General features: G+C 44.9%; 1 protein-coding gene across 1 annotated transcript in view; it reads left to right on the forward strand.

Annotated features, from left to right (window-relative positions):
• XYLT1 (xylosyltransferase 1) overlaps positions 1-26,452 on the forward strand; it is a 969,342-nt gene that overhangs the window by 111,855 nt on the left and 831,035 nt on the right. The gene's annotated exons all lie outside the window — the stretch shown is intronic.

A 26,452-nucleotide genomic window follows, 5' to 3' on the forward strand; every position in this document is an offset into this window, starting at 1 on the left:
GGACCACAGTCTGACGTTGCTTAACATAGGACAACACATGCATACATTGCAGAAAAGTATATATTTGATTGCAACAACAGTAAAAAAATAAACCCAAATTCTAAATCAAGAACATTTTTTATTAGTATAATATTGTTTGATGTTGTATTCATAACACATTTATTTTATGTAACTTTTGTGTTTCTATCAAATGTACATCAATATCTAAATTTATATTGATCTTTATTTCAATCTATAGCCGAAAAGGTTCTACGATGGGATTTACCTGTTTTTACATTGATTGAGGAACTCATGTGTAGACCATATTAGTGAAGTGGAATAAGAATAATGAGTATTGCACGTCTGCGCACTGCCAAATCAAATCTGGTACACTGAAGACATCTTATACATTATGCGATGGTTTATTTAGATGCTCAGCCGACACGTGTTTCAACCCTCCCGTCGTTCTCAAGGCTGATTAAATGTAGCAATACATTGCACACATATTATTGACAGAATAGGAAAACAAAGTTTTGTGAATTACAACTCCCAATCAACATTCCAGGCAGTAGTGCAGAATTACCTAGAGAATATTAAGCTTGTCACATACCAGGAGTGTGCCATTGAGAAGGTCATATGGAGAAATGCACAAGAGAAAAACATCTTAAGGTCTGTCCCAACACAAATGTCACAGTTCCAAAATGTATGTACAAATGACCCTTTCAAAATCATAATGAATATGTAATGTGGTTGAAAACTATGGTGTAACATGTCAACATGCTACTTTTCAACAGCATTGCGAAGATGTGAAGAGGGCACCCTAACAACCTATGACAGCTATATAGTGGCTAACGTATCTTCCACGCAAGTGTGCACGGTGTTCACCATGTTCAATGCACTGTATTGCATCCGTGCCAGTAATTTATAAGGATCCCATAGGTGAATCGCACAAATCAGAATATTATGTGTGGTATTCCACCTTACCTCTATAATGCTCGATGATGTGTCTGCCAGCAGAGACGCACAAGAATTGATTAGGTGGTGCATAATCACTGCTTGTCGTTAGAGCATATATTATGTGATTGCAGGTGACTTACCTAACATGTATGCTTCTCAAATCCGTTCCGTTTCCCGATGTCTAATATTCAGAATTAATGTTCTAATCATGGATGCTCTATTCATGGATGCGTGTCCTATTGGGACTTAGTGTAGTACACGGGTGGTTGGTTCCGTGAAGTGCAAGCATTTCAACACCTCATACGTTAAGTTCCAGGAGCAATTATGAACCAGTTTTTCAACTCAAGAGAGGAAACTGGTTTGCTTATTGCATCATGACTTACAGTGTTGAAGGATGTTTAGGGCGAGGGAGGGTGATTGCTTCTTGACTGGGCACGAGCATTCTAGTGGATCTAAGTTAGACATAGTCTTTCCTCAAAATTAGGGTTTGCGAAAGAGCATAGCGAGAGAACCCTAATCAATGTTAGGTGGTTTGTGTGAATTTTCTTTAAAATACGGGTTGAAATGGTGAACCTTTACAGTATATTTCTTTTAATAAAAATTGAGACAACATTATGGAATTTACAAACGCTTCTGTAGGTAAAATGTAACAAAGGAATGCGAGTTTACCAACAAAACACAGAAGCATTTGAAAATGTTTTCACAATATATGCCAGAAATGGCCGATGTAAGTCATGTCTCTAATGCTGTGTCCACCTGCCAACATTCCTACCGAAATTCTCCTTGATGAGACTGCGCCCACAAATATGCCAGAAGTGACATGGAAAATCACTTTCATGATGCTCCACCCAGAGTTTGTCCCAGCATTCCCAGTGTAATCACTTAGATGGGGTGATGCCTTTAATAGATACCAGTATTGGCACTGCAAATTATCCATGTTGCTGTACTCAGAATGTATGCCAGCATTCGCACTTTAAATCACGTTGATGTTGTCATGCTCCCAATATATGTCAGATTTTACACTATAAATCACTATCATGATGGTTATGATGGGTGCCCCAAAAAATATGGCAACATCCCATTGTAAACCACTTTAATGTTGTACCGACAATATATATACACCAGCACAAAAATTATAGACCACTTTCATGATAATGCACCCACTATATATGCTAGCATGCCAACTAATCACTTTGATGATGTTGTGCCCATAATATAATCCAACACTCCCATTGTAAATGACCTTTCTGCTGTTGCACACACTATTTGCTGAAAACGGGGCACCATGACATGAGAAGGGGTATAACAGGGGTGGCTACACCCTCTGCCACTAATGACACATTCTGACCACATGAGAATAGCATAATACAAAACAAGCATAAATCGATTTTACAGTGGTTTACTACAATTTTAGAACAATGTTATTTGTAAATTGAGCTGATACATTGTATGGCTCTGGTGCAGGCGGGGGAATACGAATTTGTTCAAAGCATAAAATGCAAAACATTATTTCTAAACATACTTATATTAGGTCATGTGCATTGTGGCACTTAGCTCTGAGAGTGAGCGGCGCACCTTACATCCGTGTGCAAAAGAGCAAAGGTTGCTATTGGTCTGATGATCAAACTTTTTGAAAGCAAATACCAGTGTGATGATTCCGGGTTCAGCAGAGCAATAGGATGATATGATATGGCAAGGGTGACTGTCTGAGCAGTAGGGGCAGAAATAAAGAATTGCCAGCCCGTAGCTAAAAGCAGCTCCTAGGTATCCAGTAAGCAAGAGCTCACTGTTGCAAACTTGTTTGTGGCATGCCACAAACTCTAACTGTTCATTCTATATAAATCATTCTGTGTTAAAGGTTTACTAGATGTTCCCTAATACGCTTCTGTGCGAATTCTTAAACACACAGAGCTAATATCACAGAGGTATGTTTGGCCTTCAGAGTCAAAAATAGCCCTTCTTAGCATCAATCTAACCTGGCTCTTTTAGGCCGCAAACAGGAGCTAAGTGGTTGCTAGCTCCCAGCACTTTAGATCTCTAGGGCATCATAGACAAAACAGGGATTTGTCAGATGGATGAAACTCTATACTGTGGCTCAGTTTATTAATCAGAAAAAATCCATACCACAAATGCCTGCGGAATAGGGAATATAACTTGACACCGCTTCAGGCTGAGGAATGGAAAGGAAAGCGAGAAACCGCGTTACGCTTTTAGCACGTTTGCTGAGAAAATGCGGAACCTCACAAAAGCCCATAGGAGAGGCCTCCGCACTTGCGTCACATATGTTGAGTGATCAGAGCCCTCCATACCCCCAATCACATGTCCCAGGGTCTGACCCAATGCAGCTGGAATAATGTTCCACCACTGTTTTCTTTTGTAGTGAATACTGATTTTCATTTTACTAGCCATTTAAGATACCCTTGGATTTATAGTGATTTTAGTGCTGGTCTTTTTTTTATTTATTTTATATGTATAACTATATTTTATAATTAAGCTCAGAAAAAGATGAGTGACACACTCAAAGGTGGTAGGAGATGGCATTGAGATCCATGTCCAAACCACCACCCCTCATAGACAATTTAGATTGCAAAAAATATATGAACACATGGAAATGAGTACGGGACAGTGAATGGGGGAGGGGTGTGTGTTATGGGAGGGGATAGTTTCGGGAGTCGGGAATCATACAAGGGAAAGCTATGCATTAATATTGCAATTGAATTACGTAGGATGTAGTATACATATATATACACGACATTCTTAACCTGAATTAACAGCGTATTTACCAATAGGCCTGAATCGTCGCAGGCTGTGTTTTCACAGAAACAAAGAACAACAAGGCCTTATCCCTCACCTCACCATTGCATCCTGATTCCCAGGCGCTGCAAAGGAACATGCATATGGCCCCACATCAGTAAGGCCTTTGAACTAATTAGGTAGAAATGTGTGCAGTTAAAGAAGTGAAGGGTTACGGCCTAGCACCAAGGTCATATTCCAGGGAGCAAAGGTCTTGGGAAGCCTAAACATGCACTACAATTTAAGACACTAGCACACCCCAGAAGATGGTCACTCTATTTGAACTACGAGATGCTCAGGGAAATGGGCTCTAAATGCTTTAGGAAATGGGTTGATTAGTGGGACACTAGGTTCCCTCCTGGGGAGGGGAAATGATAAAGGGGAAGCAGAGAAAGACATGATCTATGTCTAGTGCCAAGGAGAGCTAAGAATGATGCCCATATTGTGGGCAGGGCATGATGGGTGTGCCAACGTGTCTGGGATGAGAAAAGTGCTGCTTTGTTCGCAAGGACCAGACTGACCTCGAAGTTACCCACTGAGGTCACATTGCAAACCAGTTGTATGTCACATGACTTAAATTGAAGGTATGGTGGTGCTAGCTGATGTTAACCAATTGCTTTGCAGTATTCCATGATGGACGAGGATGTTACCCATGTGTGGTGGAGATGAGTAACAAAGCAGCAGAACCAATTGGAGAAGGGTCTATATGTGATTGTTAGATTGTACATAGGTGATAGCCAATGAGGGTAGGGGATTAATACTGTATATGGCAATGTGTCATGGATGACTATTTTCATGTTTATAAGATGAAGGGCCTCATTACACGGAAGGCGGTGAGCCATGGCGCTATTAGCGCCATGGCTCATGCCGGTAAAATACCGGCACCGCCTTGGCGGAAAGGGGATTTACCGCCCCATTCCAAGGTTGGAGGGGCGGTAAATCCCCCTTCCGCCATTGCCCTTCCCCATTCCCATTTCTGCCCTATAGGGCTCTATGGGAATGGGGAAGGCGCTAATTACGGCACCGCAATTTTGCGGTGCCGTAATTAGCTCCGAGGTCCCTTAGCGGGTTGGTTTTTAACGCCTGCAAAAAGCAGGCAAAAAGCAGGCGTTAAAGCACCAACCCGCTAAGGGACCTCGTAGTAAGGCGGTAATGGTTAACGGTCACCGTTACCATTAACGGTGGCCGTTAACCATTACCGCCTTCCGTGTAATGAGGCCCGAAGTTTACGTTGTTCACGAGAGAGAGCTCTGCGGCAGTGGAATTATAATAATACCCTGTCACCATTTCCTTTTTATATACACAATAAAAGTTCTTGTTCTTTTAGGAAAAAGGTGCGCCTAGCCTTTTTCCCTAGCGGGTTGTATTTTGTCGGTCTGTTTGTTGGGAGTTGCCCCACAATGGGCACAATCACTATTTTTGTTAATTTCTGTTTTTTGTTCCAATCTGCCATTTCACTGTGAGTTTGGGACAAATAGGTTTGTTTTCTGCCTTTGCGACCACGCCCTTTCTGGGGTCGAAATTAACATCTCATTACAGGACTCAGGGGTCGACGTTGTTGATCCATATTCTGGCACTGGCTATGGTGAGAATAGTGTATCCACATAGCACCAGATAGGAAGGGGAGGTGACCTGCTGAACTAGTCCTGGTGTAGGAACAGACATATGGTTCCATCATTTTAGAGTCTACATTGTTGATGGAGGATTCTGCCACTGGCTATGATGAGAGGGGCTTATCCAGTCAGCGTCAGATAGCAAGCACAGGAGACCTGCCCAATTGCACCTTATTTTCCACCTGGTCTCGTAATTTATATTTGGGTAACATTTTGACGTGTTTATGCATTCTGTTTCTGTTCACCTGTAATGTCACAGGGGGAGACACACGGTAGGGCGCAATCCTTTATAATGGGTACTCTACATTTTGAATCTAGTGTTTTCTTGGCTCCTTTGTCACGCTCACATAGGTTTAACACCCGCTCACCAAATTCTCGTGTACACATTTGCCTCCCACGCACACGATTGCCTTCCAACTGTCAACACACCTGCTTTGTTGCCTCATGGCAGCGCATGGACAGTTTTTGGGAGAAGCACGCATATTCTCATTCTGGGAGAGAAACTGTTTTCGTTTTGAAGGCCACTGAAATGCTCAAGTTAAATGATGCAATGCACATTCTGGAGTGCTGCTGCGCCATTAAACTTAATGGAATTGGCCAACAATAGGAGCTTTTATTTGGGACGCTCTAATTGGTGGCTATTCCCGTCCATCCTCCCGGATCCACCTCTCCGCTACCTTCGTCTTGTATGTCCAGCCAATGGATTTGTGGTGTGTCCTAAATAAGGCCCCGTTATTATTACTCTTAAAGGCCAGCTCATTACCAGCACATGGATCATGACATTAGTATTCAGTTGCTGTGTGTGATGATTTAACCCGATCAACTCCCTCAAGACTGCAGTCAGAAAATCTGGAACGTTCGACACGTAAACCTCTTCCACTAGTAATCCAAGTTAACCTTTCATATTGTGAAATATTTAGCTGATAATGACTCACCTGGTGTGCGTATAGGCGTGCCACGCAAGTTCAGAGCTGGCATGAAGCAAGGATGCTTTTCGCTGGCTTAGCAGCAAGTTAGCAGCCAGGACGGTTTGCTAGGTTAGTCATGATTGCCACTAGCACCTGCGAGTTGAACACACAGCTACTAATGTTGATAATGAAAAGAAACAGCATTATACGATGGTGCTGCATCTGATGGCAACAACAATGCGCTTGTAGACCCTTTTCAGTCTTTATTCCCGGAATGTAATGAAGACTGAGAAAGGACTATACATATCCAAGTGTGGTGAGGGCGTAACCATGCGATGCAGACTATATATGTGAAAATAAGGCCACGTTCTGCACTAGATGACTGGCCACAGACGCCTCTCCGGGTGCAAATGCAGAACAAAGAAGTAAAAACCCAACATGTGCAATTACCCGTCCAGATCTTGCTGAGGCCCGCCATTTCATTGCATTTCTCAAAAAGTATGGCTTTGTACCGCGACCTACAGAGGGACTCATTCATTGGCTGATAGGTAAAGGTAGTTTTGTTTGGCACCTCTCTCAACGACTAAAAACCTTCCCGACAGTTTGGAATTACCTGCAAATAAAACTGTGTTTTCCATTAAAACACGCTATTTGTTATGGCCATCTAATGCTGGATAAATCAAACGTAATAAAGATTATCTAGGGATAAATTAAATGTGCGTGCCAGGGCCTTTATTTATTTTGGTTAAGTCGACCGCAAGGACAAGCGGCGCAGGAGATACCGAGTCCCTGCGAAATCTCTTAAATGGCTTTTCCTAAACCCATCATGTTTTTCTGCGGAGCTCTCGGGTTATTCCATGCCGCTGCTCGCGACCAAGCGAGTGATGGACCCTGCCATAGACAATACTGCTGAAGAGCGCAGGACTGCTGCGTTCAGCTTAGTCTGTTTTCCATTGCTTTGCAGCTTGCTGCAAAGCAATACTGTAGCTCATGCCTTTTCCAGCTGCTAAAAAAAAAAAAAAAAAAGCTTCCTGGAGGTTTGTTAAGATGTCCAGCAGAAATAATAAAATTATATTTGACATGGCCGGTGATAACAAGCTGGGTCTCCCCGCTGTGTTTTCTTATGGAATCAGTGTCGTTTGCTTGACTGCTTCCTTTCCTGGCTAGTTCTGATGGAGCTGCTGAGGAGATTAGCAGTGTCTTTATTTCTGCCTCAGTGTGAACACTGTTGCAGAATCACTGAGGTGAAGTGAAGACAAAGACAAGCAGCCTCTCGCTCTGCAGGGCAAGCTGATAATTGCTAATCGTTCTCAACAATTATTGTCCCCTTGCATTGACTCATGCCTGGGAGGTAGGGGGCTAGGTCACAGGGTGCACCGCATTAAAGAGTGACACTGTGATTTTTCCTGGTATTTAATCTGAAGGCTTTCACAGCTGGGCTTGACATGTCTGCCTCATGAAAACATAATGAACATAGCAATGTGCACAATGAAGTGGTGAGAAGCGACAGGCCGTGCTTTACCTGTCATGATGATGGGCAATGATGTTTAGACTTTACACCCACCCCGTGCCCCGGAGTCGCGGGCACATACATTGTATATATTAAAAAAATACATCGTAAGGGCATCCATATTTATAATAACATGATAAAATAAGCGTAAAACAAAGTTCTCATTTCTGTGGCGGAAGGCAATGCAATTGACGTGTTATGCTAGAATGACGATGGAATGATGGGATCAAGGTATAATACCTTTTCAAAATCCCTTAATATGTGTTTGTATTTAATATCTATATGATAGTCACGTGCAGTCACCCAGTTCTCTCAGTAATTGCTAATGTGGCTGTCCATATAGCCTTAATGTATGAGTTGTACTCCGGCGTCAGCACGTAACCAAATCATTGTGTGATTCTGAGCAAATGGTCTTGCATCCTAGGGCCACAGTTTGTAACTATCTGTACTGTACATGTGTACATCAACCTTTACAACACTGTGCTGTCCAGTATTGATAGGACTGAATACGGTAGGCTCCCCCATCATATCTTGGAATAATTATTCTGCTCTCCACAAGGCCCTTCCCGATTGCAGCAGCAGGCAAAAGGAATAAACTACCAGTAAATCTGAGACTGCAGCCTAAATATTTAGTATTCCGCAAAAAATTGAAAACTCACTTGTTTAAGTAAAGCTAATTCATCAGTGCAGCAATGCAGTTTCTTGTTTTTTGTTTGGTAGTGCCAATTGTCCTGTGTATATGTTGTGTGCCCTGTCTGTTGTTGGTTGTGTCTGTGTGTTGCGTCCCGAAGCTTGCGAGCATTCGGCGCATTACAAATAAATACATAAAATAAGGCGTAAAACCCCATACTTTTCAATGTACAGCACTTCCTTGTCAACACTCTCCTGCTACATTAGGTCCCCTCTGTAAAAGGCAGATATGCTCCCTAGAACTAGGTCCTCACTACATCAAACACCTGAAATGAATATGTGGTCAAAGCTATTCATAGCCTCAATTTTGCATTAAATGCTGCGTCTGTGGGCTCTAATGTTAGTTAATGGCCTGCAACTCAAGTTAAAGGTCCTGACTGCCATTAACGAGGGATAAGGGACACTTACATCCATGGTCTCCAACCACTTTTGTTCCCAGCCGTGGAGGTCAGGTGGAAAATGTTTAAGCAGAATGAAAAATATTAAATGAAAACAATAAAAAGAACAAGCCCTTTGCAAAATGGCCACTGTGTAAATAACACACTGTAGGATATGTGGTAGCATGAAGATCAAGCAGATCAAATTCTGGGCGGAAAAGGAGCCACAGAGCAGTAACCCAGAATTTCAGCAAACTAGCAGCAGGTAGGACATGCATTCTGGGTTCAGATTGGACGCGGCAGAGCCAGAATTTAAATATTCACACTTTTGAATATTATGGTACCGGACAAGTTATTTATGCATTAATCCTTTGTAGCGCACATATGCAAATGACACAATAACACCACAGAGTGTGTGACTACAGTCCTGGAGTGAGAGGGCGTCTAAAGAGTTGGCATAGAGAAGGTCCTAGTACCCTAGCACATGGATAGCTTAAAACTCCTTGTTTACAAAGAAGAGGCTCTTCTAGTGTTGTTTTAATGCCATTAAAACAGCATCAGACCCACAGATTGAGAACTGTAGAGGTGTGCGGAGTCACTCCATGCACCCAGCCACAGGTGAAGTGCCATTTCAGTGCCTCGCTCACTTATAGACAGTCACATGCTATCTTTTTGAAAATTAGTAATGTGCATAGGACTGGGTGTGCAATATACAGTGGTTTCCTCACATTACCTCGCACACACTGTTGGATGGAGACAGGATTCCCACAGTTTTACACAGACTTTACTTTTCTAATGGCAAAAAACTGGATTTTTAAGTTTTGCCTTGCCTGCTGTGTTCATGATTATGAATTCGCTATTTATCATCCATTTAATTTATGACCGGTGTTTTGAACCAGGACGCATGCTGCGCAAGGCAAGTCACAACCCAAGGGGAGGGGAACCTAGTGCACAAACCTTGACTGGCATTCATGCAGGCGCCCCCCTTCCCTACCAGTGTTAAAACCCCAAGACTCAACATGGCCAATTGTCGAAATCAATTGGTTTCTCATAGTTCTACGCTCCTGTTTTAATTCCTAGAGTTTTAACTAGACCCTTATTCATTGTACATGCTCATTGCAATGGGAACTGGAGGCTGAAGACTTTTGTGTCAGTGATAAACTAATATGGGGCTTTTCCTATACTTGACCAGCTCTTTCTGCCTCAATGAATTCACATTTGTAGAGGCGATCGTGCTAAGAAACCATATCACACTCACCCACTTGACACATCGATGATGTCATAAGCAAATTGCCAATAACCTTTTCAGACATTCCTTACAACAGAAGCACTTTACAGTACGATCCACCGCCTTTTCATAGAGTGCAGGACCCAAATGGTCAATATACCTGATTTCTTTTTGAAACCACTAGCAATGTCTACTGCTACTTTTTTGTTGGACTCACGGGCGGTGGTCAATTTAGTGGAAAATATATATTTTGTCCTGTGACTCAATTATTAGCCACAATGGACATCAAAGCATTATACACCAATATAGCGCAAAAAGATGTCAGGCTAAACAGCCGAAATGTCCCGCAAAATCTACCAACCAATTTGTTGGTGGCCTGTGCAGAGGTAGTTCTTAGAAATTGTTTCTTGATGTTTACGGAGGACTATTTCTTTCAATGCAAGGGCACAGTGATGGGGTGTATCTTTGCCCCAAATATAGACATTCTGCACATGACACTATTTGAGGAAATGTTTGTACTCGATAATGTGAATCCCTTCTTACAGTCAATTTCAAAATATCACAGGTACTTCAATGATATCTTTTTCATTTGGACTGGCACAGCAGGGTTATTATATACATTTGTGGCCTGGATCAATAATTTGGACCCTGCTCTACATTTTACCTGTGAACAAAAAGCCTCCAATCTTTCCTTTTTGGATTTAAAAATACCAGCCCATAATGGGACCCTTGAAACAAAACGGTTCCGTAAATGTAGTGAAAGGAATACCATGCTACTCTTCCTGAGCCAACACCATCAGAGTTTACTTGATAACATTCTGCATGGCATGTTTATGCGCCTCTGTTGCAATTATATCATGCTGGTGAATTTTAATAAACATGCAGACATTTTGCAGAAAAGGTTGGTCCAAAGAGGCTACCCAAAAGAATGGTATACCATTGTCTCAAGAGAAGTCGGAACACTGACTGACAATTCCTCATAACATCAATACCAGGAGAAAGAAATGCTGATAAATTGGTTTGTGCCACTACCTTTTGTCAGCATAGTACTGCCATACATGGCACTATTTAGAAAAATTGGAGGGTCTTGTCCTCCATGGACATAAAATTGGAAAAACCACTGTTTGCGTTTAAGAAAGGGCATAGCTTGAAACAAAGTCTGACTATGGTTAGCAGAAAGGACTGTAGACCCAAAGCGAGAATTAGGGGCACATTTCAACAACCCGTTGTGGGCCATTACCCTTGCACTATGTGTATAGCCTGCAAACTATCTTTGAAAATTCTATCTTTTCACTACAGTGAAATAACCTGGCAACTGCAGACATTTACGGCATGTAAGAGCAAAAATGTGGTTTATGGTATTTTCTGACCATGTGAAAAACTATATGTGGGAAAAATATTGCGAGAGGTGCACGTCAGAATAAATGAGAATCGCTCAAAAATACGTAATAAAATCCTAAATGCCCCATTAGTCTCACATTTTGTAGAATTTGGGCATGATGTGTCAGATGACTTTGTATTGAGAAAGTGCAAAACATTACAGAGAGAAGAATAGTCAACAAACTGAATTATATAGAAAGCTTGTGAATTTAATTGCAAAACAAAACTTCAAAATGGGCTCAATTCTGTGGAAGATTTGGACTGGGGTGGTTAGAACGGACTCGCCATCTTTTCAACAGCATTAAACAATTGTATAACATGACTGTAGAGTATAAACAATTGCAACAAGACTGGTGTGCATATCGTTTGCCAATATGCTGTACATAACTCTTCCACTTCACTTGTGGAGCATTTGTCAATCCAAGATATAACTTGTGCCGGGAATTGGTTACCCCTTCTGGTTCACCCATTCGAAAATGGCACCCAGGAAAGTGCAGCTTTTGACTTTTTGATCCCTCTTTTATCACGGCAGGCTTGTGAGGCACACATGAGCGGATGGGTTTATTAACCCTACGGATAGGCTTCAGTTTCTGTGGGACGCTCAGAGATGAATGGTGAGACCAGCCCTGGTGCATAAATCCTAATGAAATAGGTGGTAAGCAACTTTCAGCACATGCTTATGTCTGTTTGTATTATGAGTTCGACAGACATTCAATCTGCTGTCTCCCATATATTGTTTATGCAGCAGCTTGTTTGCGCACAGTATACTGATTGTTACATATTTTGAAGTGGCTCACATTACTGCAGCATCTGCCCGGTCTCCACTGGTTGCTTGGTAAGGCTGCCATTAATCAGGAGTAGTTTTTAACTTATTGGTATATCATAAAATTGCCCACAACTGTGTGTTTTCAATGCAGCATGGGAAGCTGGTGTGTCCAACAACATAAGCTTTAGTACAATCTGAGTGGTGGGGCCACTGAAAGTGCTGTTTTCGACAATACTTCAGTGGAGGGCATCCAGTGTGGCACGAATTTCAGCTGTTTATCTTGTTGGGTACTTTTATAACATTCCCTGAAGATTTGAGAACCATACTTTTCTTTTTCTTACACTGAAATGGTTCTACTATGAAATGTTCACTAGTGAGGGCTCTCTGGGTGTCCGGGTGATATTTCTGTGGTGGTGGTAGACATGTATGGTGAGGAGGTGGCATTTCATTATCACTGCGTGAGGTTCCATTAGCCGGGTGCACTTGTAGTTGATAACCTTTCTGTTTTTCTTGGACAGGTTCTCTAATGTGCGATAGGTGGTTGATGCTATGTTTGGCTGGCTGTATGATAATTAGGCGGCCTAGATTGTAAGTAAATATATGTCCTTATTTAAATCAATTTTGTGTTTTGATACAACTTCAGACAGATAGCTGTGCAAGTTTGTGCATATTTCTGTATATGTATTTGTTTTTAGATTCACCATTTCCCTTGATGAAGACGTTTATCAATCAATGTTTCATAGTTGAAACCGGCCGGTCCTCTCTTGGAGTAGCAGAAATTCACTTCCAGCAACATTGAGCTATCCAGTTATTCTCCTAGCTACACATGATTTCTTTTTTGTTTAAATATAGTCTTATTTTGGCTTCAGTGTTGTGTAATTTACAACTTTTTTATTGAGTGTACGGTTTAATTGTGTACTTGGTTTTATTGAGGGTGTTGTATGGTTCGAATGAATTGAATTCATGTTGAGTAATTGCTTTGCTGATTGTGTTATTGTTTTAATCTTTGATGAAATTGTATGTAATATTATTACACATTTTTTATTTTGAGTCAATAATTGAATTGTATCTATTTATTATTTATTTACTGAACATTTATATAGCACCTATTTACTTACAAAAAGGCATTTCAAAGCGCTCCAATGCAGGTATGGCGAAGATTAGTAAACAGAAAATAACATTCTTAATAGGCATTGGAGCATTCAGAATCGGCAATTGCTAAGTTATGTAGGTACAACAAAGAGGAATGCAAACAAACAAGATTTAACATAATTATTGCACGTACCTGACGGTTGTTTCAACAATGCAAGAGAAGAGAGGGTCGGGGGGGAAGATAGGGACAGCCAAACAGACAAGTCCATCATATGTGCCTGACGGCATTTCTGATGGAAATAAGTGCATGAGATGTGTAGTAGTATAGGAAGGGAAGGGGGAGGGAGGGAGGTAGAGAGGGAGAGGAAAGTTAGGCACTAACGAGGGGGTCCAGGTGTAGAGAGGATGCAGAAAGACGGGGACTGCACTGCACAGTCATTGCAAGTCAATGGGCATAGTAGATAAGGAGGGCAGCTGCATGCATATAGGTGTAGGCAAAGGAAGGAAGAGTGCCGAGCATATAAAGGGTGCAGAGATGTAAAAGTCACAGGAAAAGATCTAGATTCAAATTTACACAGACACAATGCAATGCCCAGGTGCAGAAATGGAAAAGGCAACCCACCGAAGAACGTTGAACCGGGACAGCCGACCCAGCCCTTTAAGACGAGGTAGCAATACTTTGAGATGAGTGGGGATGCAGAAGTTACTTAAACATTAATAATCAAAACGACTCAGGAAGTTGGCAAAGTTGACTGTTTTAATATCAATTATCTAAAACAGGGAGTACAACGGTCATCAACGGACGTCTCATAGTATGGTCTCTCAATGCATTTCATAACAAACATGAATTATATAATAAAAACTCGTCATTGATGACGTCAACCTACGTATTTGCTAAAGTCATCCTACGTAGCAAATTACAAAAACCTAGTGGCAAATGTAAGAGGTTTAGAGAGAACATCTAGGTATATGTTCCATACCAGTCTAAGAAGTGATAGGCTCTTCAACATTAGATGGAACTACTAAGCACACTCTTCAAACAGGTCACTATGAACGTGACTAAATACACAACATTCCATTGGTTACACAAACTACAGGGCCCTTAATTACATGGCCCCCTACAATTGTTTGGAACTCTTACATCCCTCAGTACTTTTCCACCCACATTAGCAGCACGCAGGCTGGACTTCCAGGTGCTGATGAGCTGGTCATAACCATAGCTTCCCACCAATTAGCATATCATGTATCTTCACCTCAGTGGTCTGCACGTCAATTAAGCCTTTGAACTTGGGATTGGAAATGTTCTTTGCTCTGAAGAATACAGGGGCGTAGAGGCACGCTCTGCCCCTCTGCGTAGGTGTGGTTTGTCATATTTGTCCAGTTCCATCCATCCACCTGACTGAAGACCACACATTTGAGCTCTGGTGCATTTAAAATACTATTTTTTATTAAACCTCTGACATCTTCCTTGTTTTTGTCAATGCCTTCTGAACAGGAGTTTCATTCTTTCACACAATTGTAACTAATGTCTGCTCATCCTAGTCCGATAAGACCTTGGCTTCTTGGGGCTGGTCGAGCCTCGCCCTTCTGAGATTCACTTCTGTTATTCTGTTGTTTTTCAACTGCGACAAACTGGAAAAGGCCTCCCTTCTCTGGTCCAGCTCTGTGGAAACAACCATTCTTTACTTTACTCCTATGTATGTATATCTTGGTGCATGCCGCAATCTATTCACTACAAAGCTAGCCTCAAGAATACTTTGTCTGCTTCCGTTTCTTTGCATGTGTAGACGTGTAAAATGACTTGATATCTTCATTGTTTCTGTAGCATAAGTTTCTTCATCTCGAGCCTGAGATGTCACTTATCTTTGAGACTGTCTTGATGCCTTATAGAATATCTACATTTCTCTTGTCTCTGCATCTCTTCGATTTACACCAGTCTGGCTTTGTGTGACGTCACAATTCTGCTCTTTCATTCATTGGTCATGCTTCTTCTGGGATTTCTTAAAATGCTCATAATACTGTCTCGTATGCAGGTATGGCTTTCTCAATGGGAATCTTGCCTCCAGAATTCTCCTTGGTATCAGTATTTTCACTGGTACTGCATGTGTCTCACACTCTAGTTCCCAACATATAGGCAATATGGGTGAGATGCTTAAGGTGGGGTACTTGGTTCTTTCTATACAACGTTAATCATGTTTTACTTTTATAATGTAGCAGAGCATACCTACTGCGAGAGAAGTGAAATAGAATGGCAGGAGAGTCTCTGAGTCGAAAAAACACTATTTACAGGTTCAGGTGTAGGAGCAAAAAAAGTTCAGTCAGTTCTCACTCGGGTATGATGATGACAAGGAGCCAGAATAGTGGAACCAGGGAGTACCTAGCGAAGACACAAGTAATGCAGGTGAGTTAGGGATTTGGGAGCCTCCTGCCCGCCCTTGCACAGACAGGTGCAGACAGGGCCTTAGTTTGTGGTCCTTTGTGTCAGGGGGCTGGCTATTCACCTTCCGGCTTCCCATTGGCTCATAAGGACTGGAAAGTGGCCAATCAGCGTAGACAAAGGCAGGCAGCAGAGCACTCCGGTGCCCAGGAGAAGGCGGGCGGCCATCTTGGAAATGTGTAGCCCAAGCAGCACCATGTAGGCAGCAAGGTCGAGCATATGCCAAAAAAAGACTTTCAGGCCTGGATGGTGAAGTGGGAGCACTCCAACAATGATGAAAGCCCATCAGGGCAGGCACACGATATTTAGCACGCTTCATCATGCAAGATGTAATAAAACAAAAACATGCCATTTGATCCATTGTTCCAGATTTCATTTGTTCAGACAACATATTTATTGTTCCGAGAATCTGGAAGACAGGGACTTCTGCCTTTCTGTTGACCAAATATAGCTCATTCTGCATCCTCAAATATAACCCTGCACCCCCTCTGTTGCTCTAAAGAGGTTCCCAGACTTGGAAATCATTGGGTGTCCTTAGGGACATAAGTCCCAGGAACATAATTCAAACTGTCTTGCTTTCATCATGGATGTCAAACGTATTTGGTTGATACTGTTTAACTTCACGAGGGACACCTCCACCTAGGCAGAAAGTATAACATGGCACCTTGACTCACAATTTCCCACATGATCGAGAGTAGGGAAAGAAATACTGCAGTTGAACTGGAGGGGACCATGAACGACTGCACTTAAATGCAAAAGGACCCCGCTACATTTCGATACACGGAGAAAAAAGGGAATGAGAAACACAATCAAATGTGCCTTTACTCTTCGCTTTCCCACTGTATTTTGAAGGATGTGTGACAGCCGCCCGCCATTCGCGATTTCGGGAGGCATTTGCTACTGAGTCCTAAGGAATCAGCCTACTTTTACAAGGAGGGGATCCACTCAGGTGGATTCCACAGAAATCCATTGCATTACGCACAGCATGAAGATGACCTGCTGGTGGTCCTGTCATATGTGCAAGGCCGATTGGTAAAGCTAGTGGACATGCTATGTCTGTTCTGCCCTGCCAAGCTCCATGGCAAATCCATTACAATCCACACAATGGGTGAAAGTGGTTGTAAATGTGGCAGTAACATTTATCACCACTTTTACCAGTATTTATTATGGATTGGAAAAGACCACCCAATGAAAACTGAAGGGGCATCATAGCAGAAAGGGATACTGCGCTTGACAGTGACCGACACAAATGAATGCCGGAACATTCTTATCTGAACTGAGTTATAATCAGACCTTTGATATTAATGTTCATGTCTTCTAGGTGATGCTAATGGGAAGACATATTGGCCCTCATTACGACCCTGGCGGAAATCAACCGACCGGACCGCCATAGCGTAAATAGCGTTTCCGCCATTGCACGATGGAGCAAAGTGCGGCTCATTCCGACCTATCGGGCACGAGCACCACGCCATGGCGGAAGTGCAAAGTCCGCGATGGCGGAAATGACCCCAAAACGGCCCACACCGCCGCCGTACGGCGCCCTAGGTGCAATACCGCCACCCATCTCAGCGGACACCGCAGTGAGCGCCAACCGGAAAGTACGGTGACCGTAAATATATGGAAACGGAAGTAAAAGCATGGTCCCGGAACGGGAAACATCCCGCCGTACACCTATAAAACCACAAATTCCACACAACCATCAAAAATACTACCCTGAGACACATCCCAACCCGTCATCCACCCTAGTGAAACCAAGAAAAATGGGAAAAGTAGCGAAGAAAGCGTGCGACCGCAAGCGGCAGGTCCACTTCTCCCGTGAGGAACTCACCGTGCTCACAGAGACCCTCCAGGAGAATGCTGCCGCCGTCTTCTCCACGCAAATGACCAGGACGGCACTTGCGAACAAGAAGGCCATATGGGCCCTGGTGGCACAGCGGGTAAGTGCGGTGGGGACCGCACCCCGCAACCCACAGCAATGCAGAAAGCGATGGGACGACCTGCGGATACGCGTCCGTAGCATACTTTCTGCCAACCGCAACATTGCCACAGCCACCGGGGGAGGATCGGAATCACCCATCAAGTTGACCCCCTGGGAAGAAATCTGTGCCTCCACCATTGGAATGGAGAGCATAGAGGGAGTCGGAGGGATGGAGAAAGGAGTGCAGACATCCGAAGAATCAGGTAGGTGTCCCAAATAAAACAATGCCAAAACCACAATGTCCAATCATGTGAAGTACCACGTGCCCACATAGTGCAACAGTAACACATGTCCAGGAGAACGTCCACATACATAGGCCTGATAGCACACTTTAAAACTCACATCAAATACATAAATAATTAAAAATCCTAAAAACACCCTCTACACGTGCAGCAGGCACACCCTAACTGCAGGCTGCCAAACAACTGCACCCTCACTCCACACACAAATGAAACCACCTCCAAGGCCCCGACCCAAATCACCCTCAGGTACCATCCCAATGCATGTGATACATTGCCATTCCAATTCCCACAGACCCATTAATAACGCTCGCCCTCCTTTACTCCACCACAGGGTCCGATCCAAACGACGAGCTCCAGGACACCCCTACCAGCACACCTGCAAAGAGGGCCAAGACCAACGGCCAAAGACCCCCCACCTCAGCTGCACGCATCAAGACACGGAAGCAGCACAAATCAAGTGGCAGCACAGAGGAGGGAACTCCAACAGGCACCCCAGCAGCCAGCATGCCCACAACACCACCACCACAGGTCCCCCCAATGGATGCCACAGTAGGCACTGCTTCTGGTGGCAGCAGCACCATAGGTGACACTGCATTAATGGCAGCATGCTCCGACACAGAAAACGGGGATGTCGAAGTCAGATCCATCCATGACCTGTCCCAATCCCCCTGTCTGTTCCATCCCGTACACCATGAGGATACCACGCAGGGGCACCCACAAGACGACGACTGGCCATCCCCCACAAGCCCTGTGGCAAGGCAACATGAGGTGAACAGCCACTCTGTGACACCACCGCAAATGGCCATGGCCCAGCAGAGGCAACAGTCCCTCGACCAGTTAATCGTGCAACAGCAGCAACTGGCCACGCTCCTCAAGGACCATGCCGATGAATGTGGGGGCACTAAGGCAGACATAGAAACATCAACTGAGACACTTAGGGCAGAAATGGAGAGAAGTACAGAGACACTAAGGGCACAAATGGAGAGTAGCACCGAGAGCCTGAGAGTACAAATGGAGAGAAGCACCGAGAGCCTGAGGGGGGAAAAGCATGCGACGTTCAAAGACGTATGTGCCGAACTTGCCGCAGTGCGCCGTGTGCTCACTGAGCTCTCACAAACCCTTAGGGACATGCATGGACGTGAGCAGGCAGAGACATCATCCGTTGCAAGTTCCGTCCAGGGCAGCCCCCAACGTAGATCTGGGAGGAACCTGCGCTCCACAGGCAGGGGTGCCCCTGATACCCGCAGAGGGGGCTTGCAATAGCGACTGCCCACTGACAATGAGCATCTTTGGACACTGGTGTTCGGGGGGTAGGTAGGAGGGTGGAGGGGGTGTGTTGGGCTCACTTGGGTGGCGGGTCGATAGGGTGTTTAACATGATATCACATATGCCATAAACAATGCACGATCATCCAATGAGATGTGTGGACATTGATCTTTGTGTACGAGGCCATTATAGGCGTACAGTCCATATTGTGCATGTTCCAGACACACACAGTGCCACGAGTCCCGTGTCCATGTATCAGCCACCAGGCGTGAGTGCTAGAAGCATGCATCTATGAGATGCTGACGAATGTCACGGCCCTCCTGTGCCTCGCAGACTCCTTGAGGTGCCGCCACATCCCCACCCTCATCATGACCATCTTCAGGTGCTTGCAGTTCTGCGTCAGGGGGCATGGGCACATTTCTACGTACGCACATGTTGTGTAGCATGACACATGCCATGACCATCTTTGCAACCTTCACATGGCGGTACAGGAGTGCCCCGCCAGACCTGCTGAGGCAGCGGAAACGAGTCTTCAGTAGGCCGAATGCCTGTTCTATGACTACACGGGTACGTGAGTGGGCATGGTTGTAGTCCTCCTCATGCTGGTCCCGTGGGTTCCGGACTGGTGTGAGGAGCCATCTCTTCAGTGGATACCCGGCATCACCTGTATGTGGACAATAAAGGAATTTTGAGGAATGCCATTGCTACGTACGCACCCCCCCCCCTTCCTGCCAGGTCATTGCCGCATCACATACCCCACATCATCATGCATGAAATGAGACTCACCGAGTAGCCAGGATCTGTTCCCTGCGTGTCGCTCCATGTAGCGTGGTATTGTAGAGTTCCTCAAGACCATAGAATCATGGGTTGATCCAGGGAATCGGGCACAACAATGTGTAATGATCCTGTTGGAGTCACACACCATTTGTACATTCAGAGAATGAAATTGTTTTCGGTTGCGGTACTGGGCCTCCATGGCATGTGGGACGACCAATTCCACATGGGTGCAGTCGATGGCACCAATGCAACCCGGTATGCCGGCAAGTGCATGGAATCCCACTTTTGTGTTGGTAATTTCCTGCTCCGAGCGTGGTAGAGAGATGTAGTCGTCTGCGTGCTGCAGGAGGGCATCGAGCACTTGCAATAGTGTCCGTGAGAACAGTGGCTGTGATATGCCATGCAACTGTCCGACTGTGTGCTGGTAGGTGCCTGTGGCCAGGAAGTGGAGTACAGACACCACCTTCAGTAGGGGTGGGATGGCGGTTGGGCTATCTATCATGCTGACAAGGTCAGCCTGTGTCATGTCCACAATGGCGGTTAGGGTGTCCCGGTCCAAACGGTAGAGGGTGTGGATCTGCTCATCCGTGAGGTTGAACGGATGTGCTCGGAGGCGTGGGATTGCGGGCTGCCTGCGTGGTGGTAGTGGCTGTGCTGGCGGCCCTTGCTGGCCCTGCCTTGCCCTCCTCCTCCTCCTGCGTCTCCTCCGTGCGGCCGGTTGTAGTTGGTGTTCGTCTTCTTCTTGAAGTTGGAGTACTTGCAGTGCTATCAGGTCCCCCAGGGCCAACATAGCTAGTCCTGCCGGTAGCATTTCGGAGTGGGTGTGGTTGTGTGAGGAGACTGGGTGTGCAATTTATGTGTTTTCAGGCTGTATGGCCTCCACCTGTGGTGATTCATTCCACCTGTGCAAGCTGCTCTCCCCTTTGGGCGAGCACGTCCCGCACACAACGCTGCAATTCGACGAATGGCATCTTGCTATTACAATCATGTATTTGTACCCGATGGCAGTGTAACATTGGTTGATATGTTCATTCGGCTATGGTCCCATTGTTTCACATACTATCTTTGCAGTCGCGAAAAGACTTGTGAAGGGTCAGTGGAACGTAGTACTCGAGTGACGGTGGACCCTCATGCAACACTGTACCGAGGTTCACCGACGGCCGGGGCGTCCCATTTGTGAGTGAAGGCAGTTGCCATTTTCACACACAGCCGCACTAGATGGATTAATTTGTGATTTCAAGCGGCCACAGATGCCTTTTCGACGTGATGTTGCAAATGAGGAATTCGAAGGGCGGCGCTTTCGGTTTTCAGCTAGCGGCGAGGAGATGCCCACAGGTCTGACTGCAAATATAACGTTCTATTGTTCAATGTCCTTGGGACAGGGGCCATGGCGAGGATGCAATGATTGATATGAATAGTTTGGGATGCGCAATAGCGAAGTGGGCGATGAGGCCGGACGTTCCCAAATACATGTTACTTCACAACACTGGAATTACGGGCTGGGGCACAGTGGATTTTGCAGGCTGCATAACGCACAGACTCAATGGAAATTTCACATGTTATGTGAGTATGGAAACAGGCGTTTTCATTACGGGATGAGGGAATGATGTATGGATGCATGGACAGATGATTTGATACAGAGTTTGCCATGTACAGGGCTTCTTGGTATCTATCCGCCTCCCCTGCGCTATGTGATGCAGGGCTGCCATAGTGGGACCATCGTCTATCTGGCATTGTTGAGCCCTCCCTGTCTCGACGCGCCTTCAGACACTTGTGTCTATGCACGTTACCAATCCCATCTGATGGATTCTGTCTTAACAGACGCATGCACAGGTACACTCGTTTGTGATGGTGTTTTCACCTCGATATAGATAGTTATGATTCGCAAGTGGTTTTTGGGTGGTGATGATCCTTTGGAGTGGGCTAGCATGCATATGGCTGTGGATTTGGTGTGATCATTGAAGTGAGTAATTCAAATGTAGTTCTGATGGCCATACTATTCTTTTTCATTTCATTTGGTTGACAGGTATCTCCTCCCCTTTTGCCACTGCCATCTGTATGCCACTCCTGCAGATGGATTTTACTCCCGACACCTGCTGCTTCGTGTTAATCAGTGGAGCAGCATTACGATCTTATGGGACGATCGCCAATGGGCCACATGCCCTTACGCAGTACTAGTGGCTAGGAGCAACATTTCGGCCTTTCAGCTGGACTAGTGCCTCCCTATTGGGACGGCCCTGCGGTTTTAGGCGCTTCCATGTTGCCTTTTCGTACGAGAATGTAGCCCCTGTGTACCATGAAGGAACAGGGCGTGACACACGAAGTAGCTGGTCATTTATTGCGGATGCAGCCCACAATGGTGAAATGTGTTTTGGAGTTCATGGCCTAATGGCTGTATGGGCTTGGTGAATTTGTTGTGCATTAAATTTCTATTCTGATATGAACCGTGTAGCGTTCTTCTTTGCAAGTGATGTGGCATATTCCTATTTGGGGAGCGATGTATTGTGAGGAGATCTGCATTGGGTTCCAGCTTCGGAGTATAGTTGCGTGGTACTGTGCTGGGCGCGTTTGACTACGAAGCCCAGTGAGGTCAGGGATAAGGGCTGCCAATATGACTGTTTTGATGGTGTCATGCTCAGGGGCGGGGGATTAGCTTTTGTGTAACAGATGCCGGTCAGCCAGTTGGATTGGTGGAATGATGTGATTATCGGAATATTGCTGGTCACAGGTGCCTGTGTTTGCGTGCGTTTCTTGGTGGGAGACTGAGGTCATGTCCATTTGTATGGCTTCTGTATTCGTGCCATCTGTGCCCTGCAGCTCCCATTGGCCCCTCTTGAGATTCATTTGTTCGTTGGCAGGCATGGATGACTAGTACATTTCACTGGTTGCATTGTGTGACTTCATTGCACCTACGGGGAGTTGTACAATGTGGCCAGGGAGCGGTGTACAGGCACTCAGTGGGGCCGTTTACGGTTGGTTCGCGATGCCGTACTTCTCACCATGGCGGAATGGTACTTTCCGCCGTGCTTGATGGCGTTAGGTGCATGTCCGCTAGGGTCAGAATTCGCGTACCGTTGCGCCATGGTGGTAATTACGGTTTGGCATGGCGCGCGCGCGCGTACTTGGTGCAGTTAGCGTTGGCGTTCACTACGGTGTCGCTAATGGCATCGTACTTTGCGGTGACGGGTCATAATCGCACCGAGCGCTATTCGATGGCGGTATTGCATTTCCGCCATCGTTTTTCGATTTCCGCCAGGGTCGTAATGAGGCCCATTGTCTTCCTTATAGATTTATTATTGTGTTTTTTTTGCAAGGGTTGAGGCAGTTTACTTTGTGATTGGTTGTACGTTTGGATCCCTGACGTTTCTCTTTTTTTGACCACCAGAAGTTCGAAGATGAAGCTAGTAAAAAAATCCCAAGTTGAACCTTCCCATTTTCCAGTAAACTCTGTGTCTGATTTACAGTTTCAGAGAGAAAATTCGAAGCATGCTAATGAAAATCATTCAGCCAGGAAGGAATACAGTTCCTTGTATATTTTATATCCTGGTGAAATGTTTCTTTCTTCTCATCCTTTGGCCCTCATTACAAGTCAGGCATTAAGGGTTTAACGGCACGCGTCAGCGCCGTTAACCCTTAACGCCTGATTCACACTTTAACGCCTGCTTTTTGCAGGCGTTAAAGTCCAAGGCGCTAAGCGACCTTGGTGCTAATTACGGCACCGTAATTTACGGTGCCGTAATTAGCGCCTTCCCCATCCCCATTATGCCCTATGGGGCAAAAATGGGAATGGGGAAGGGCAAATGGTGAATGGGGAATTACCGCCCCACTCACCTTGGAATGGGGCGGTAATTCCGCCATCCACCATGGCGGAATCCGGCATGGACCATGGTGCTAATAGCACCATGGTCCACCGCCTGCCTTTTAATGAGGGCCTTTGTCTGGGTTGAGAAAGACGTTGCAGTAATGGTACAATGTCCTTTCATCGCGGGATGTTTTTTTGTGGGGGTTTTTGGCGCAAATTTTTCTTCAAAATTCCCATCGAATTTTTAGGGGGGGTTAGTAAATTATATATATGGGGTGTGGGTGTTTGGCAATAAATACAAATTAAAGAAAATGAGGGTTTGGGGGGTAACCCCCCAAAAATAATTTAAGAAAAATGTGATGGGCTTTTTCATAAAAAAAAACACAGTAAAACATCCTGCAATGAAATGACATGGAACGCAGTAATGAAATAAGAAAAATGACAACACTACAAATGCTCACAACTTTAAACCAAACATCGGTAAAATGTTAACATGGTGTATGTAGTCCTGAATTTACTTTTTAAGTATACAGTCGAAACTCCAGTGCTCAGAATCACTATTAAAACATTGATTATGCAGGTGCTGATTAAGCACCAAATAGTGAGCCAAGGATATTGATATATTAGTATATATAGAGAGAAAGTCCTGAGGCGTCCTTAGCACCACATTTAGTTTTGGCTCCAGATGCTCCGTAAGTTTTGCTCGCAGGTAGTAATGTTGTTATTCCATTATTTGGGACATCTGCTGTTTTAGCACCAAACAGAGTGGGGCCAAGGATATTGGGCCTCATCATGAGGTGGGCGGAAAGGGTTTAACGGTGCTGGTAAAGGTGCCGGCGCTGTTAAATCCATTCTGCCCTATTACGAGGTTCCCTTGCGGCACCCGCTCCGGCCGCTGGTTTTACCAGACGTCCATAGCGGGTCCCGCGAGGGGACCAGGGAGCTAACAACGGGCCTGTTATTAATGGGCCCATTGTTAGTTCCCTCCCCATTCCCATTGAGCCTTATGGGGGCTCGAATGGGAATGGGGAAGGTCCGGGTCCGGGTTCCCTGAAAGGGGAAATACCGGGCCCTCCAAGGTCGCAATGGCCCGGTATTTCCCATTCAGGGAACCCGGACCCGAGTTTGGAGTCAGCCATGCCCTTATTAAGGGCATGGCTATCTCCAAACTCATAATGAGGCCCATTGTGTTTAACTGTATGGGATGCGGCACCTACCAAGCATACACAGCGAAATACATTGGGCCCAGGGTACTGGCAGCTGCGGCTGGAGATGTGCAGGGTTTCTTCATCCATCCACATTTTGCTTTTGTTGAGATCTGAAAAGAGATTTGCATGGCCAAAAGAGGGCCCTTTAGCAAATACAGGAAACTTTGACCTGGCATTTGTATCTGTTGTGGGTACTTCATTGGCACGGGGAAATAAGTAAATCACGTTTTAAATAAAATATTATTTGAGATCTTTGTTGAAAACAACCTGAACAGAGGATTTCATGCAATCAGTGCATTTCTATAAAGCCTTCCAGGAGGGGAGTATTGTACTCTGTGCCAGCAAATATGTCTTTGCCTTACATACTCAAAGAAGTCAGGTTTAGTCCTGGTTAACATTGTCATTTTCAATTTTTTGACATTCCACTATAATAAGGGTTATTTAGCCTGAAATGTAAATATGCAAATTGTGCAGGAAGCAACCATCTTTCACCTGCCCATTAGCCAGACGCAAGCCGTGGGAAAGATCCACCTCCAAATTCAAGCTAGAAGCGACCTTAGTTTGATGCAAAACAGTGGTTGAAGAGTCAGAGCAGAAGAGAGGGAAAAGCCCAAATAGAGAGCTTGGAGTATTATGAGGTGCCACATGTTCCAATATCGAGTCCACTACTGGGGTCGCTGGTACTGAGTTCCTCCCACCCTCAAACAATTAGTTTAGTTTAGTTTAGATTATTATTTGTAATGCGATCCAGACCCGAAGGTATTCAGGCGCAAGGCATAAGGATATTCAAAGCTTGGTTACAACATGTAAAATACATTTGTGTGCAGGTGCTGATTGGTTACATGTGGGCACAATAACGTTACGATATATACAGGCAGGTACATTAAGGCATGCATAGTTTTACAAAGTAGTTGATGCGGTTGGTACGTGCAGTGTAGAGAGAGGTGCCGGGCAAAGTCAGCAAGGTATATGCCTAGATGTCGGCATCTTTGAGCCAACTAGTGATGCTCTGGCGGAACTTGTGATAGGTTTGATCGATTCTTAGAGGGGATGGTAGCGAGTTCCATAGGAGTGCTGCCTTGACCTGGAAGCTGCTGCCTCCGATTTTGCCACGTTTGTATCTGGGGAATCATAGGTAGTTGGTGTTGGTGAGTCTGGTGATTCTTGTGGTAGGCTTTAAAGTGAATCTGTCGGATAGGTAACGGGGTGCTGCATTGTTCAAGCATTTGTGGGTGAGGGAGGCAGTTTTTAGTTTTATTTTATCATGAGTGGAGAGCCAGTTGTTGGCTTTTCTGGTATTGGAGATATGTTCTCTCTTGGGGATTCCTAGGGCTGCTCTCAGCACATTATTTTGTAGGAGTTGGATTTTTTTGATGGTTTGATTATTGGCTCCTATGTATAGAGCGTTGCAGTAGTCCAGCCTGGATAAGATGAGGGATCTGGCTAGGG

This window comes from Ambystoma mexicanum, chromosome 2q, assembly GCF_040938575.1.
Source record: "Ambystoma mexicanum isolate Mex_15411 chromosome 2q, UKY_AmexF1_1, whole genome shotgun sequence".
Lineage (NCBI taxonomy): Eukaryota > Metazoa > Chordata > Amphibia > Caudata > Ambystomatidae > Ambystoma > Ambystoma mexicanum.